This window comes from Maylandia zebra, linkage group LG16 (assembly GCF_041146795.1).
Source record: "Maylandia zebra isolate NMK-2024a linkage group LG16, Mzebra_GT3a, whole genome shotgun sequence".
NCBI classification, from domain to species: Eukaryota; Metazoa; Chordata; class Actinopteri; order Cichliformes; family Cichlidae; genus Maylandia; species Maylandia zebra.
The window spans coordinates 34,853,991-34,871,137 of NC_135182.1; positions in this window are offsets into that span (position 1 = coordinate 34,853,991).

The window sequence follows — 17,147 nt, forward strand, 5'->3', positions numbered from 1 at the left end:
CATAAATATGGTCCAAGCACAAAGCCAGAAAAACTGAATAACAGGAAAAAGGGACTCTGTAACAACAATGTGGCACACACGAAATGATGATACCTCACCCACATCTGTCAGCGAGTCTCATAAACACACAGAGTCAAATCAGTTTTATTTATACAAATCATCACCTCAAGGCACTTTATATTGTACAATAATACACACAGAGAAAACCCCAATAATGATACGACCCCCTATGAGCAAGCACTGTGGCGACAGTGGGAAGGAAAAACTCCCTTTTAACAGGAAGAAACCTCCAGCAGAACCAGGCTCAGGGAGGGGCGGGGCCATCTGCTGTGATTGGGGGTCGCACACAGCAACTGAATCCAGGTGTAATAAACCCTGACACAATCGTGGCACGCTGCTCTCCCCTACATAAGTTGCCCTTATAAGCTGAAAGTTGTCTTTTGTTGAAAGTATGACGCTATCAGCGTTACTAGCTCAGTATGTATTTGGTATCAGATTAATATCAAAATTTGCAGTAACACACGCCACTAATACCCATTTAGCCCCATGCTGAAAATTCTCAGTAATGGAAACACACACACTCCCCGCGGCCTCATCAATAAGCCATATTACTGAGCAGATCTTATGGGAGGCCACCGTAAATTAGTGTGTCAACAGTTAACACGCGCTACACTGACATACTCGTTTAGAGCTGTGTCGGCATGCGTGTGTGTTTCTGTGTGGGTGCGCAGCTAAGCAGCGATAATCACAGTACAGCCTGTGGAGACTGCAGGGAGTCCACTCAGCTATTAGCAAGGACACAAAGACGATAGAGAGACACTAATATACGCACAACCCCACACACAGACATTCATTGATCACAGTCGGCCGTCAGAGCTGCGGGGAGTTTGTGAATGATGCCTGCACTCTTTCTAAAAATTGTATTGTCCGGTTTTCTTTACAAGCGTCTCATGTCTTCCATCTTTCTCCCTTTTATCTTCTTTCTCTCCATCGTGCAACTTTTGCCCTCTCGTTCTTCTTTATTTCCACTCTTTTACAATTTCTTTGCTTTCCTTGTAGAACTTTTTCTGTCTGCAGGCCTCTTTCATCCTATACCATTTTCTTCCACTCTGCCTGACTTTCTCATTTACTCCTCTCTCTTGCTATATATATATATTTATTTACCCACTGCCCTCCCTCCATTTCTTTTCTCTCTTTCTCTCTGTGTGGTTTGGAGATAAGTGTCCTCTCTGGATGTTTGACTCAGCTGGTAGCACGGCAGCAGCAGCAGTTAGTAGCTTAGCGTTCCACAGTGGGGAAAAAGCAGGTGCTGCTAAGATGTCAAACTGACTCTGTAAGTACTCGTCGGCATGTGGAGTGGGTATCAAAGTGATATTCATATTGTTTAAGAAGAATAAATTGTACGGCAAGCAAGAAATCCTAGCTCACAGCTTTAGAGTTTTTATTTTAATAACTTGTTTTACGCTCGTCGACTCTACAGGTGAGTCTCTAAATGACTTTTATCTGCTGAGTTGTTGAAAATGAAAACACATTTTTATTTTTTCTTGGTTGTCATGCAGATTTCAACCCTTTAAAGGGTGAAGCATCAAAGAACTGAGAGAAAATAAAATGTTAAAAAAAAAGGTTTTTATTGAACATTCTGACAAATGTGAAAAAATAAATCCAATATAAATTGGCACATATGAGTTTAGTTTGTGTCATTTTTGCTACAGAAGGCATTTTTGTTACTTTTTTTCTTTTTTCAGGGCAAAAAAATCACACTGATGACTCACAGAAACTCATATCAGATATGATACGTTTGGCATTAAAGTCTGTTTCCTCTTGATTGCTTTGATGAATTATGTCTAAGTAATCACAGAACCGTCGCAAACAACCAAAATTTTTTCATAAACATGCTGCAGCCTTAAATATTCGAATTTTATCCGATGGTAGAGAAAAATACCGCACTTCCAAATAAAGGCACTAATTCGGGACATCAGTCTGAACACAGCCTCCTTCCTGTGAAGCTGAAGTTTTACAGTCACGTGGTTTCCGTGTGAGAGCTGAGGCGCTGTGTTTAGCAGCATCAGTCACTGTCTGACGAGACAGCTTACAGTGAGGGGGGAAGAAAAAAGCCCTTTACGCTCTTTACACCCCTTTTCATCACCCTCCATTGTTCCCCTCACTCTATTATTATTCTAACTTTAGATCACTTCATTGGTCGCCCCATTCCTCTCTGTTTAAGCCACTGCCGACACAGTTTCTGTAATTAGAACTAACTCTACTTTTACTTATGGGGAAGAGATGCACGCATGCACCGTTTGCACGATCCACCACCTTCCATCTGCAGACAGAGCACTCATATGTATGGTGGTATTGTTAAAGGGAAACAAAGGGCGGACCTGTTTATGGGCAAGCTGCTCAACTGTAACCCTGGAATTAAAGAGAAGAACGGGTCACTGCTCACAAGTATGTAGAACGAACACACACATGACAGGATGCTGAGATCCCAGCATCCTTCTCTGTCTAATGACATCATCAGTAACAACAGCCTTAGGGGATTTGTTAGTGAGTCTGTCTGTGTTTGACGAGTGGAGCCTTCTGGCTGTGTGAAGCACAATAGCAGTGGTTTTCTTGGTGGGGTGACTCTTGTCTGTCTTAGATGACACACACTGATAGGATTATGGTTAATAGCTTAATCATGAACTCACAAAAGCACACATGCACGCACACAAATGTGGAGAGAGAGCAGCCTGATAATGATAAATGATGGGTCAGGAAACCTAACGCTGATTAAGTGGCCTCTAACCCCTCAGAGGCTCATTACACAAACTGTATCAGTGTGTGTTTGTTTGTGCGTTACAGTATTTGTGGCACCTCTCTGTGCTTCCTGTCCTCTCTACCCTCTGTGTGCTAATCCTGACTGTTAACACCCTGAACTCATCAAGCTGTTGTCCACACTCACAAACAGATAAAAGGTTCACAGCACAATAGGGCCTCTTTTTTCTTACCTGGGGACTTGTTCTTAGAAAGAGCATGTTTGAACAACATGCACTAAGTCTGCTGTAACCAGCTCATATACAGTACATGTGACATTTCCATCTCCTATAGGTGATTTAAAAAACATATATATATACTTTTTTGACCTTCATGCAGCCACTCCTGTAGGATTGGGGGAATATGATGGGGAAGGCTGGAACAACCGAGGGATAGAGAAATGTCACGACTATCATATCTGATACAGAAATATAAGAAGCTAAAAGCAGACGGAGCAGGGCGAGGAGAGATGGAGAAGGATATTGGACAAAAGCAGTGTTAAGACTGAAAATAACAGTGTTAAAAAATGCGAGGGACTCTCTTTAGTCATACGTCTGTGAGCTTAATGGTTCATAAAGTGCCAAAAACACAGCACAGAACCCAAAACACTGTGGTAAACATAACGCTCAGGTTTGAACAGTCGCGCCGATTAAACCCTTCATCAAGTCAGCAGTGATGTCGGTCGAATTACGCCGTTTTCTTCGAGGAATGTGCACAAAACGTTGCATTGCAGGAAAAATCTGAGCCAGATTAGAATTTTGCGCCACCAGATTTCCACGGTGCCAAATTCAGTGGTCACGGCGCATTTGCATGAATTTAAGTAATCAGGTTATAGAGGGGAAACAAGATTATTCAGTGTGGTTTTTTCAGGGGGGTGCACGCCAATTCCAGAAACAGGATTCTCATTTACATAATTTTCAAGGAATCACTTTAACAAGCGTTCATGTAAAGGCAGAAGTCAGGCTTTTTAATCCAGTGAAGTACTCCTGGGTTACAGTTCTTATCCAGTCATTGTTTAAACAACTAAAACCTCAACTCCCCTTATCAAAACTATATATTTGGCATGAAAATAATTCATTCCTGCCAAAAAAAGCGCATCTGTAGCGCTACACCTTAACAGGAGGAGAAAATACAGAGAGGGTGCTGAGAAAAGGTCACAGGGTGCTTTAAGAATCCCACAATACCTGCAGTACAATGGAGAACAAAGCATTTACTCAGATTAACACTTTTTAACATCGACAGCAATGGAATGACCTGGTGTCAGCTTGAGCAATGCAGTCTTACCTTCACCTGTCTCTGCTTTAGAGGACAGACAGCAGGGCAGCAAAACAGCAACAGACACTCGTGAGTCCAAATGAAATGCATACACACCATGGTGCTGTCACGGCTGCTTGCTCTGCTCCAGCATATCAAAAAACAGACAAACACAAGCATGCTAACAAGGTCAAAACTTTTTATTTCATAATAGGGTGCCTTTAATGCACTACAGTATAATAACACGATGATTCACTCTGGCAGGCAGCAAGTTAGCAGCTATTTCTTTGGAACAAACATGAAAAAAAGTGGGAGGATGACATATGCTCGCAATCACAGATTTAAAATAACTCCACCTCCAGAAACACTAAATTAAAATGTAAAAAATAAAATAACTTAAATATCAAGACTGTGATGATGTCAATTAGAGAGGGAGTTACCAGCGAACAAATGCAGTTTTGTAGCTGGGTATCTATTTATAGGACAGAGGGAGGGAGAGCAGCGAGGACTAGAAGGGGGAGGAGGTGATATAATAATTGGAGTTACTTCCAGGGAAAATCCTATTTTCGCAATCTGGCAGAGATAGACAGTGAATGGAAGGAGGATTGGGGGAAAAGGAGGAATACAAAGTTGGTTCCTGGAGAAAATCCCATTTTTTCTGTCTGCTTTAGAGGAGAGGATAGACAGATGGCTGGCTAGCTGACTAGCTGGACGCATGGGTGGATGGATGAATTTGTGGTGGTGGGACAGCTGATGAGACCTGATAAAAACAAAAGAAAAAAAAAACGGACGGATGGATGGAATGTGATGCTTCTTGTAAAATCCTATTTCTTGCAGCTGGTAGATTTAACACCTGGAATTGTCAGATTACAATAATAATCTGCTGTGCAGAAAAAAACCAGTTTGTGTGGATCTGGATGTGTGTGTGTGTGTGTGTGTGTGTGTGTGTGTGTGTGTGTGTGTGTGTACTGAGCAAGAATAGATGAGAAGGGGAAATGAAGGGTTGCTATACTGGCCCACAAATGTCATTTGGGGCCACTTCACTGACATGGTTGACTGCATCCTCTGTTACCCCCGTGCAACAAACACACACACACACACACACACACAAACACACACACACACACACACACACACACACACACACACACATACAGATATTAGTGGACACTAACTGATTGAGGAGCTTTGGCTGATGGACAGCATCTGAGATCAGTGCAGGAGATGGGTGGTGGTGGTGGGGGGGTCAACAGCTGTTTCATTTCCCAGACCTACTAAAGTGTGTTAACAGACACCAAACACGCACAATGACACACTGAATGGCTTGATGACACAGATTGAAGACAGATACGCACGCGCACTCCTATAATGCTATCATACAAGCTTGACTGAGCACGTGTGCTGTTTCTGAGTGGACACAAAAGGCAACACACACACACACACACACACACACACACACACACACTCGACCATGGGAGCGTAACATGTGCTGTGTCAGGTCACCTTTAGATTGATAACAGAGATCTGGAGTGATCGTGTGTGATCATTAAACCGTCACGCTGAATTCTGGGTCAGAAGCTCAGAGGTCATTAAACTGCTGACCAGCAGCAGGCCAGACAATAAAAGTCGCACGTGAACGACAACTCGATTGTCTCAAAATCACACGACTTCAAAGATTTATGAGCTGTCTAAGCTCGTTGGAAATAACAGTCACACATTAAGTGGAATCTGAAAAATGTGCATAAATTGGCCACAAAGTTGCTTTTATTCATAAAGAAGATGTCCTGATGCATTTGTGTAAGAAATGAGCTGCAGTGTAATTTACCACACGCACATTTCTCATGTCACAGAAATCTGTTACTAATTAAAATTCTTCTCTCCAGTTTTCTCATTATTTTTCTGTTTCTCTCTTTTTTTGTTGTTTCAACAGTTTCCACTCTGTACATTCGTGCTCTGTGCAGTGTCGTCACCTCGATTTTCTCCCTCATGCTAAAGAAACGCTGCCCAACTGTCTAATTCACCTATCACGAAAAGCCCAGTCAGCATTAAAAGACTACTAGAAGGAAACTGTGTGTGTGCATGAACTCTTTGTGTGAGACTGCAAAAACTTTGTGCACTAAACCATCTTGAATTTATGTCGGATGTCGTATTGTGACTCCTGTTTCTGTGGGACGTGGCCACGTGCTGCTCCTGTTTTAAAGGCAGGGGAGTTAATCCGACAGAAAAACTGCCAAACCAGTTTTTCCCTGACCATCGTGTTCTCACTCTTTTTCAGATATGCTTATCTGCAAACGCTCTCTCCCTGTCCTCCTAAATTCTCTCTACCGCTTTCAAGCAATGCATCCTTTCCAAGATAAGAGTACATTTAGCAGATTTATTGATAGAGGAAGAGTGTAGACGGAAAGGAGAAGATAGAGGGATGAAGAAGACCACTGTAACTCAGTCTTTTATGTTTTCTTCTTTTCCATTTGCTTCTCTCTTCCTCGTCTTTATGGCTCTGGATGGTGTTAGCATAAGGCACAGGATGAAATACAAAGGATTTAATGAAGCATCTCTCTCACACACACAGACACACACAGACAGCTTCTCCTTTTACAGCCCTATCTTTTTAGGGTTCGTCTCTCACTGCAGAGTTTTACGGTGGCGTAATAAAACAGAGGAAAGACAAATGGTCAGTGAAGAATTGCTTCTGCGAGGGACGTTTACCGTTCACTTGGTCACTCAGCTGGTCAGTTAGCAAGTCGGTTAGCACAGAGTCAGACAGCCAGGGCCCAAACCAGGTGGCCAGGCGGCCACATTTGTATTTTAACTTACCTTTTTGCTTAGCAGCAAAATAAAATAAGAAATATAATGAAATTCAAATGTTCTGTTAAATGCAGTGAAGAGTTCCCACAAAATCACAGTTTTAAGAGCTTTTTTGAAGAGTTTGGCTGCTCAACAAGGGTTAAATCACTGTGAAACTCAAGTCCTCATAATCACAGTTAACCTCTAAGTGTGACCCCCTGCTGCTGCTCCTGTCCGTCAAGACTGGGACTAATGGGCTAAAACACAAACAAAACAAACAAGCATCCAGTCTCAGTGAGAAAGCGCTAAAACACAAGGTCTGTCTATCTGCATCAGCAATCTCTGTGTCCCCATCACCCTTACAGTCCTCCAGATACACACATGCCAAGTTGAAGCTGTGGAACTCAGATTCAAAAGTTAAATTACAGCTGAAAAATGGAGGATCCTGTGGAACCCATCCAGGCATGCTGGGAGATGTAGGCCATCAACTGTGCCTTGAATGTTTTTATCAGAAGTCCAAAATAAAGAAGTTCTGTGTAAAAATATCCATCTGCTCGTGTTTCTGCAATCCCACTTTTTAGTGACAGTGCTGTACTCTAAAACAGGCCAAACATAAGGCCCGGGGGCCAACATCAGCCGGGCAAATACTCCAATCAGGCCTACAGGACGGCTTTTGGAAGGAGGGCTTAGATTTTGGGCTTTTAACTGTATTTAAGTTTTACAGCTTTTCCTACTGATGAAGTGATAAAGACCTCTCCCATGGATGTTCATACTATGCTAAACTAAATAAATAATAAATAAGCGACTCACTGAGAGAGAAGTTCCTGTTTTTCACCGTCTACCACAGATATTTGTTTTTTAAGCTGATCTTTAAAACCAGTTAAAAACATTTAAAACACTTTCTTTCTGTAATTTTACAGAATTATTTATTACAATTTAACCTTAAAGAGTTGTGCTGATAGATTTCTTTCATTTACTGTAGCAGCATTTCTTCATCATATAGAAAAACTGAGACATGCTGCTGAAACTACACTTCTTTTTCTTACATTAACATATTTGGGGGACTCAATGTGTAGTTAAACTTCTTCCCACAGACAGGTTTCAGTGGTCTGGCCCACTTAAGATCAAAGTGGCTGTCTGCGGCCCACCATGAAAAATGAGTTTGACATTCCTGCCGTAAAGTAAGAAATAAACTGAATATATCCCAGCTGGAAAGTTGGATCATGGAAAATGAATAACGAATTAAAAAGAAAAATGATAAAGAAGACAGAAAATCATAAAAACAGCCACTGGAGTAAATGTGGGAGTAGATCACAGTTGTTGTGTTTAACACTGATTAATTTTACCAAAACACCTGGTTTTAATTAAATATTTTAATTTGGATTTGAATCTTCTGCCACCTCCTGCTGGACGTGCACTGTGTGATGGCATACTTACCTGCGTGTGCGCTCTGGTTACAGTGGTTTCCAACGTAGCCGGAGGTAGGGAACGGTCGTTTTGCTCTCTGTCAATAAAAGATTATTGAAGCCGTTAACTGTCATTTGAATATGACCAAACAACTGTACCTTGTTGTATTTCATATATGAGTCGACCAGTGTAACTCCCACACAGGTTGAAGTTTGCTAACAAGTTTTATCTCAATGTTATTAGGCGAACGCTAGCATGCTAAGTTAGTCACTAGAAGTGAGTAAAAGAAATCTCTGCCGCTCTTTCATCAGAAGACAGACACACAAACACACTCAGCTTGTGTTTTTCTGTGTATCAGGTATGGAGATGTTTGTGTTTTAGAGATGTTTTGAAAATGTGGCTTTCAATATTTGTTTTTTATGCATTAAGTTGAGTTGCTATGTTTAGCAGAGGTTGTTAAATATAATCACAGAAGTCTGTTAGTATGACTTTAGTCAGTTTAGTTAGTTTAAAGGTGGAACTTGTGTTTTAGAATACTGAAATCTGCGATTATGTTACTAATTAGGAAATTGATTGTCTCATTAATTATTTCCTTTTAAGTCATATTTTAGTGTTATATTATTTTTATGCTTCTTGTTAACTTTAAAGAGCTCGCACTTTGAGGGCTTAGGGAGGGGCGGGGCCATCTGCTGTGACTGGTTGGGGTGAGTGGATGAAGACGGGACAAACATGTGTTAGGGAAGACAGCCAGAGATTATTAATAACAAATAATTAAATGCAGAGAGGTCTATTAACACATAGTGAGTGAGAAAGGTGACCGAAGAAGAAATACTGGGCCTGTGTTACTGAGTCTTTAGAAGAATGCCAAACTAGTTTCAATTCAATTCAGTTTTATTTACATAGCATGAAATCACAACAACAGTGGCTTCAAGGCACTTTGCATTGTAAGGTAAAGACCCTACAATAATACAGAGAAAACCCCAACAATCAGACAACTCCATATGAGTAAGTGCTTTGGCGACAGTGAGAAGGAAAAACTCCCTTTTAACAGGAGGAAACCTCTAGCAGAACCAGGCTCAGGGAGGTGACTGAAGCAGAAAAACTCAATCCATCATGGGAGTCCCCAGCAGCCTACACCTATTGCAGCATAACTAAGGGAGGATTCAGGGTCACCTGGTCCAGCCCTAACTATATGCTTTAGCAAAAAGGAAAGTTTGAAGCCTAATCTTGAAAGTAGAGATAGTGTCTGTCTCCTGAATCCAAACTGGAAGCTGGTTCCACAGAAGAGGGGCCTGAAAACTGAAGGCTCTGCCTCCCATTCTACTTTTAAATACTCTAGGAACAACAAGTAGGCCTGCAGAGCGAGAGCCAAGTGCTCTAATAGGGTGATATGGTACTACAAGGTCATTAAGATGAGATGGGGCCTGATTATTTAAGACCTTGTATGTGAGGAGCAGGATTTTGAATTCTGGATTTAACAGGAAGCCAAAACAGGAGAAATCTGCTCTCTCTTTCTAGTCCCTGTCAGGACTCTTGCTGCAGCATTTTGGATCAGCTGAAGGCTTTTCAGGGAGTTTTTTGGACATCCTGATAATAATGAATTACAGTCGTCCAGCCTGGAAGTAATAAAAGCATGAACTAGTTTTTCAGCGTCACTCTGAGACAGGATATTTCTAACTTTAGAGATGTTGCACAAATGGAAGAAAGCAGTCTTACATATTTGTTTAATATGTGCGTTGAAGGACATGTCCTGGTCAAAAATGACTCCAAGGTTCCTCACAGTGTTACTGGAGGCCAAGGTAATGCCATCCAGAGGAAGAATCTGGTTAGATATTATATTTCTAAGATTTTCAGGGCCGAGTACAATAACCTCAATTTGATCTGAATTAAGAAGCAGAAAGTTAGCGGCCATCCAGGTCTTTATGTCTTTAAGACATTCCTGCAGTTTAACTCATTGGTGTGTGTTATCTGGCTTCATGGACAGATAGAGCTGGGTGTCATCTGCATAGCAGTGTAAATGTATGCTATGTCTTCTAATGATACTACCTAAGGGAAGCATGTATAATGTAAGCAGAATTGGTCCTAGCACTGAACCCTGTGGAACTCCATAATTAACCTCAGTGTGTGAAGAGGACTCTCCATTTACATGCACAAACTGGAGTCTATTAGATAGATATGATACAAACCACTGCAGCACAGTACCTGTAATACCTGCAGCATGTTCTAATCGCTCTAATAGGATATTATGGTCGACAGTATCGAACGCTGCACTGAGGTCTAAGGGACAAGCACAGAGATGAGTCCACTGTCAGAGGCCATGAAAGTACTTCTGATTTGAGGCTTTCTTTTTTAGAGGAGCTGTAGTATCCAGAGTCATTTGCAATAAAATTATTAACAAGATAATCGACCTCTGTTGGAGCAGCGTTCAGGTAGCTAAGATGATAACAGTGGATGAAAAATATTCTTAAACTTACAGCACTGTCAAAAAGTGCTTCGAGGTTTCTGGTAGTTAGAATGACTCGGGGATGCTGATTCATTTAAACTAACATAATCATCCTGCTGCAACCAGGTTTCTGTAAGGCAGAGTAAATCGATTTGTTGATCAATTATTAAGTCATGTACTAACAGAGACTTGGAAGAGAGAGACCTGATATTTAATAATCCACATTTCACTGTTTTACTCTTTGGTTCAGATGTGGATACTGTATTGTTCTTTCTTTGTGATTTTTTGTGTTTGAATCATTTTTTGTTGGTTTTTGGTTCGTTTTTTTGTTTGTGGAGCAGACACATCTATGAATGCATCCGTACTGAAATCCAACTAGCAGTGTTTAAAAAGAGGCATTGTGATTGATACACGAATATATGATTGAAATAACATCAAATTAGACTGTAAGTTTTTTAAATTAGGACGACCCGGTGGGGAGGGGATTGTGGGTTTGTAACAATGTACTCCATAGCAAGTTTCACATAATCTCCACTCTTCTTCTTCCAAGAAACGTAGAGATTGGTGCCCCCTTTCAACCATGCAACTGTTTTCATTTATCTGATGACAGTTTAACGTGTCAGTCTTGAGTAAGTGCAGCCAAGCTGACAGATAGGCACGCACAAGATTACAAAGTATTGGCTTAGGATGTTTTTATGGACGCTGTGCCTGCCAAGCGTGACAGCTAATTCCAGAATTTACTAAATTTGTGGAGGTATTGTTTCTCTGTGGATGACATAAGCAGGCAACTTAACAGGACCACAAGAATGTTCGTCCGTGATACACAACAACATGTGCTGCCTAGTTTGTGAGTTAGATGGTAAATAACGTGCACTGTTGCTCCTTTTTCAAAGCGTTAATGTCTGAATGACATAAAGAGTTTCACTTTGGCGGATCCAAATGTAGTTATTTTAGCCACCTGTGGTGAGGAGTAGATTTGCCAACGCACACTCGACTCAACACTTGGAGTAACAAGCCCACAAAATCTGATTTATTGAGCAATAAACTCTGGATGACTTTTCCAAGAGAAAACGAAATAAAAGATTAAACAAAAATATGACATAAAGTGTCGTTAAAAAAATAAAAACTGTTGCCATGTAATACCAAACAAACATTTAAAGATTTAAAGGCTCCCAATCAGAATACAGGAGCAGCACAATGGACACCAGATCATCATCATGACCAACTTTGACCTACACTGGACTACACAAGCTGCTACTACATAAACAAAAGGTAATAATTAGTTTATCACATTCAGTGTTTTAGAGAAAAAAAGATAAATACGTAACTATATCTCTCCTGTGGGATTTCTTGACTAAAAATTGTAAGTGTGGCTCCAACAAACGGGTTAATAAAGCGTTTCATCTCTCAAAAAGATCTATGTTACATAAGCTAACCAATCAGTGTCAGTGTTGACCATCAAGCCTATAAAACATGTGTACTGTGTGTGACGTCAGTAAGAGCAGACGACCCTGATGAGGTCACACGAGGCTATAAGTACTCGTGTGAGTCAAAACCTTTCTAATCCTTCCAACATGTTTTACCCCTCAGTCGGCTGATGTCATCATCCCAGTGGGCGTGCCGGCGGTGTGGACATCCACCTTTGTGAAGGTGATCATTCGAGATTGAGGTGACATAGGATTTTAAAGTTGATATGTTTTCTACTCAAAATCTCAGATCTCAGTGACCTTGACCTCAAAGTCAAGGTCAGAGGTCAAGTTCTTGGAAAATCTTGTTAATGTGATACTTCAAGAAGTCACCGAGGATGTTCAAACTTTTACCACGAGTGCATCAAGCAGAAGGCCGATGGGTAGTACTGGTGACTGACAGTATTTTTTTACTTTCAGGTCTCTGTGATGTCATTGAGAGTGGACGCTTTTATATGATGATCTCAGCCACTGTGAGCTCAGAAACCCCACCCACCGGCACTTCAAGCTTTCTATTTGTGAGGGCAGCAAATCAGAATTGCTTGTTTTAGATCAAAGATGAAGTGACAGGTTGAGTCAAGGCTATACAAGTACATAAGAAATATTCTGTAAGCCCATGAATTAAAGCAGGAAGTAAGTATTTAAGATTAGGTTAAAATCCTCTGTAGAAAACCCCAGAGCAAATTAAGTAACCTTTAAAACATTATTTTCTTCAGTAAAATTTACTAACAGCTCACTTAATAGAGGTAAACTTAAAAGTATTTAACACAATAGATCTGAACAAAAGTGAATTTAATTTAAATGAAATGAGCGAAATGGGAGGGGGAGGGAAATAAGTCTTCCACAGGTGATGAAAAGGCAGCGTGCGAGCGTGTCATTTAATGTATTGTTAGGCTAATTTCTCGACAGCCTCCTGCAGAGACACATTGTTTCATTTCAATATCAAACGCCTGTGAGGAAAAGCTTTTTAAAAGGCGCACTAATTGTTGTAATGGTCTGTTCTTCTGCACCTCTCCCGCAACCTCTCTCTCCTCCTTTCACACTGTATTATAATGACCCGCTCCCGTCTTCCTCTCTCTCTCGGTCCACGCACACACCAGCACACATTTTTGAGTGACAGTTTAATGAGAAGTGCTTTTCCATTAAACAGACAAAAGGAGAGAACGCATCAATTAACACCCACTTACAAACAACACACACACACGCACATACACATTTCTAGATGCGTGAGATTTTGAGCTTCTTTCTCTATCACACACACACACACACACACACAGATTACAGATGAATTAATGAAACAACTCATAAGTAAACCAGTGCATTGATCCCAGTCACATTTTATGAACGCTGTTACATATACACTAATATATATTTATTTTAAAACCAAATTTCAGTTGAAAACGATCTATGTGCAGATCTTTATCCAGTGTACACCTGGCATGTGAGTGCTGCATTAAACAGCAGGCAGACAGAAGACTGGTGGATTCTTCCAAGGACCAGTGATGAGATGGAACTGAAGGTAGCACATGGGGTAAGGCGGCTATGGAGGTGGAAAACAGATTGGAAGTTGCTGCAAAGCAAATATGACAAAAGAGCAGTGCCAGCAGGAAGCCGTGGCGAGGAGGACCCACACAAGAAAGACGGAAATAATACATGTCAGTCTAGCTACCATGTGTTGGCTTAATTATTGTGATTGGGAAGATCCAATCAGAAAGCAAACATCTGTGTCTGTAAATGCTAATTTTCTTCTTTCGTTTTAAAACTTTTTACACTTAAACTTGGGACTACGTTTACTAAATGATCTCAATCCTCACAGGTGTGGTTAGTTTTCATTTTTGCTGGGTTTTTTTTTTTAATATAGTGCAAAACATATTTTTTGTGTGTGTTTTGAGAAAAGAACTCCCAGACATACATATGCAGCACGGTCGGTCACAAAAAATCAACGGGTTCCCGTCCAGTGTTGGTCAAGTTACTTGAAAAAAGTAATTAGTAACTAATTACTGATTACTCCCCCAAAAAAGTAATCCTGTTACTTTACTGATTACTTATTTTCAAAAGTAATTAATTACTTAGTTATGTCAGGGTCCTGGGTCTCCTGACCCAGCGTTTTAGTTCTTTGTGATTTTTGTATTATTGTACTTGGTGTGAGTTTCTAGTTTCGATCCCTTGCCCTTCATGTTTCTCTATGTCCCCTCTGTTCTGTGTAAGTCTGTGTCTGCATGTTTGAGTTCCCCTCTGTGCCTCTCGGTTCTTAGAGTCCTCTGCCTTATGGTTTATGTCTCTGTGTTTCCTAGTTGCTGTCTCCACTGTGTCAAGTTCGCGTCTCTGTGTGATCCTTCCTGTTTTACTTTGTAGGTCCGTGTCTTATGTGAATGTGTCCTGCTTTGCTTGTCTCATCAGTTCTAATTTCCCCCAGCTGTGCTCTCCTTCTGTGTCTCATTCTCCTCGTTACTTCCCAGTGTATTTAGTCCCTGTGTTTCTCTGAGTCAGTGTTGCGTCGTACCCTCAACAAGCTGTGTGTGTTTTGCCTCCGTGTTACCAGTGTTTTGTTTCCAGCTCTAGCTCCAGTTCAGTATTTCTGCTTCAGTGTTTTAGTCCACCAGCGTTTTTGTTGTCCTTTGGTGAGTGTAGTTTAGTAAGAGGTTTTCCCAGCAATAAAGCTGCGCTTTAAGTTGAACTTCTGTGTCTGAGTCCTGCATTTTGGATCCACCACTCCTGCTTGCCTGCCTGCCACACAGCCAACCATGACAAGTTACTTTTTAAAAACACGATTTACAACCTGAAGAGGTGATAAAGTGATAGATCTTTCAGCCCAATTCTACTTTTTCTACATAATCCATCATACAAAATGTAATCAAATGGAAAAGTCTCTTTTTAAAACTTGTTTTATTAGTTTTAATCTTTTAACTTTATGCATCAAGCAAAAATTAAATTATATGCACCATTCTCTGACTGGAAGAAATTAGTTTAACATTTAAACCTATTTTCTGCACATTCCAGCACATAAAATAAAATATTTTTTGTGTTTACACTCAGTCTTTCAAATAGATGCAAGTAAAACACAGCAGAAAATAAATAAAGTCAAAGACTCAGCGGTCCTGTTGCTCTATTTTCACCTGTAAAGCAGGAGTGGGGTAGGCGGAGGGTTACCCTGGTGCAGGTGTGCCGCGGTCAGTGGAAGAATCCGCGAGTTTCTCTGTGAGTTTCCCATCACGTCGTAGCTACTCGGTGCTTGTTGGAAGTTCAAGGTTCAAGGTTCTTTATTTGTCACATGCATAGTTATACAAGTATAACACACAGTGAAATGTAGCCTGACACGCTCCTCGACATGTGCAAAAAAATTGGGGGGGGGGGGGGGGGGGGGTAGAGGAAAAAACATTATATATATATATATATATATATATATATATATATATATATAGTATATACATTGGGTGAATGTGCAGCAGTAGCAGCAAGCAGGTGAATTCTGTACATTAATATGAATAGACATCTGACTATTTTACAGGATAGACAATATAAACATATTTAAAATTAAAGGAATTGGAATGTACATTGTGCCTTGGTTTAGTGTCTGGAAGAGTCCTGACTCAGTCAATTATAGATGTTTAGGGGTTTTTTGCTGTAAAAAGAAGTTTTCTTCCCACGCACAGCGGACACTAATGTTTTTGTCACTTTTTATGGAATCAAACTCAAAGTAAGGTCAGTACTTCCACGCTTTAAACGCTGCACGCTCATACTCTCTCTGCACTCGATATGTGATCCATTGTTGATCTGCACACAGCTGTTGTCACGAACGTCGCACTCGCTTATGTCACTGTCATGAGACATTCTCGCAAAAAATCACGGTTTTAGTAACGCAGTAACGCAGCGTTCCTACGGGAAAGTAACAGTAATCTAATTACCGTTTTTGCAATAGTAATCCCTTACTTTACTCGTTAATTTCCCAGAGGAACCCACCCGAGGGATTAATAAAGTTTTATCTTATCTTATCTTATCTGCCCATCTCTGTTCCCGCCTCTTACACAGTCGTCAGTGCGCTCTCAATGCAGCCGAAAGCCCCATGACATCATTCGTATGCGACAGAAACAACACGAGGACAACCAGTTGACGGTATATCTGCTGTTCAGCATGGATTTTGTCAGACTTGGAGACCACGGTGTTGTTCTTTGTGCACGCATATGGCCCGTTTCAAAAATTAGGATCAGATCACTTGGAACCCCGGCCGAGTAGGTACTAATAAAGTACCTGGTACCAGGTACTACCACCTAATGGAAAACCGAGCTGAGGAAAAGGGTTGTTTGTAAATACAGGCAGCACTTTTTTCCACACTGATGCAACCTGTTAGTAAATCTGGCCCTTAGTCAGCAAAATGTTTTCAAAGGTTATATTTAAGGTCTCGGTCACACCGATCTAGAGACCAGTGGCTGCTGGAGGTTTTTGGCTGTCAGGTGAAATTGCTTGCGAGGAACGGCATGCACCTTTTTGCAGCTGCTTTGGTCACTAGCAGATTGTTGTGATCGCCATGGTTTGATAGTGTTTACAGGCAAGATGCCAACCTGCCTGTAAACACTCAACAATGTTGAAGAAGTGCTCGTCAAAGAGCAAAAGGACAATGTTGACCTGTAAAGTAAAAGCTGTGACATATGCCGAAGCTTTTGATGAAGCCGATTTGATGCGTTTCATCCGTCTCTGTTCCCAGTTTATGTTCAACTTTTCAGTTTCACTACAGCTTGGCAAGAAGTTTGCAAGTGTTTGCAGAAAAATTGGCAAACAACAGGCAAACAAAGCAACTGCAAGATTTTCAGTGCAGCACCGTTTTTTGTGCCCGGTTTCATATTACACAAATAAACCTCCAGAAATCATTCAGCCTCTACCTGCAGAATCCAAACTTTTCCTCCAGGCAGAGCTTGTAGCTGGTTTCTGAGGGATTTCTAGCTTTTGTTGCTGGATCCTTTTCTGTCTTCAGCTATTTATTTGTACTTTTGTATTTATAT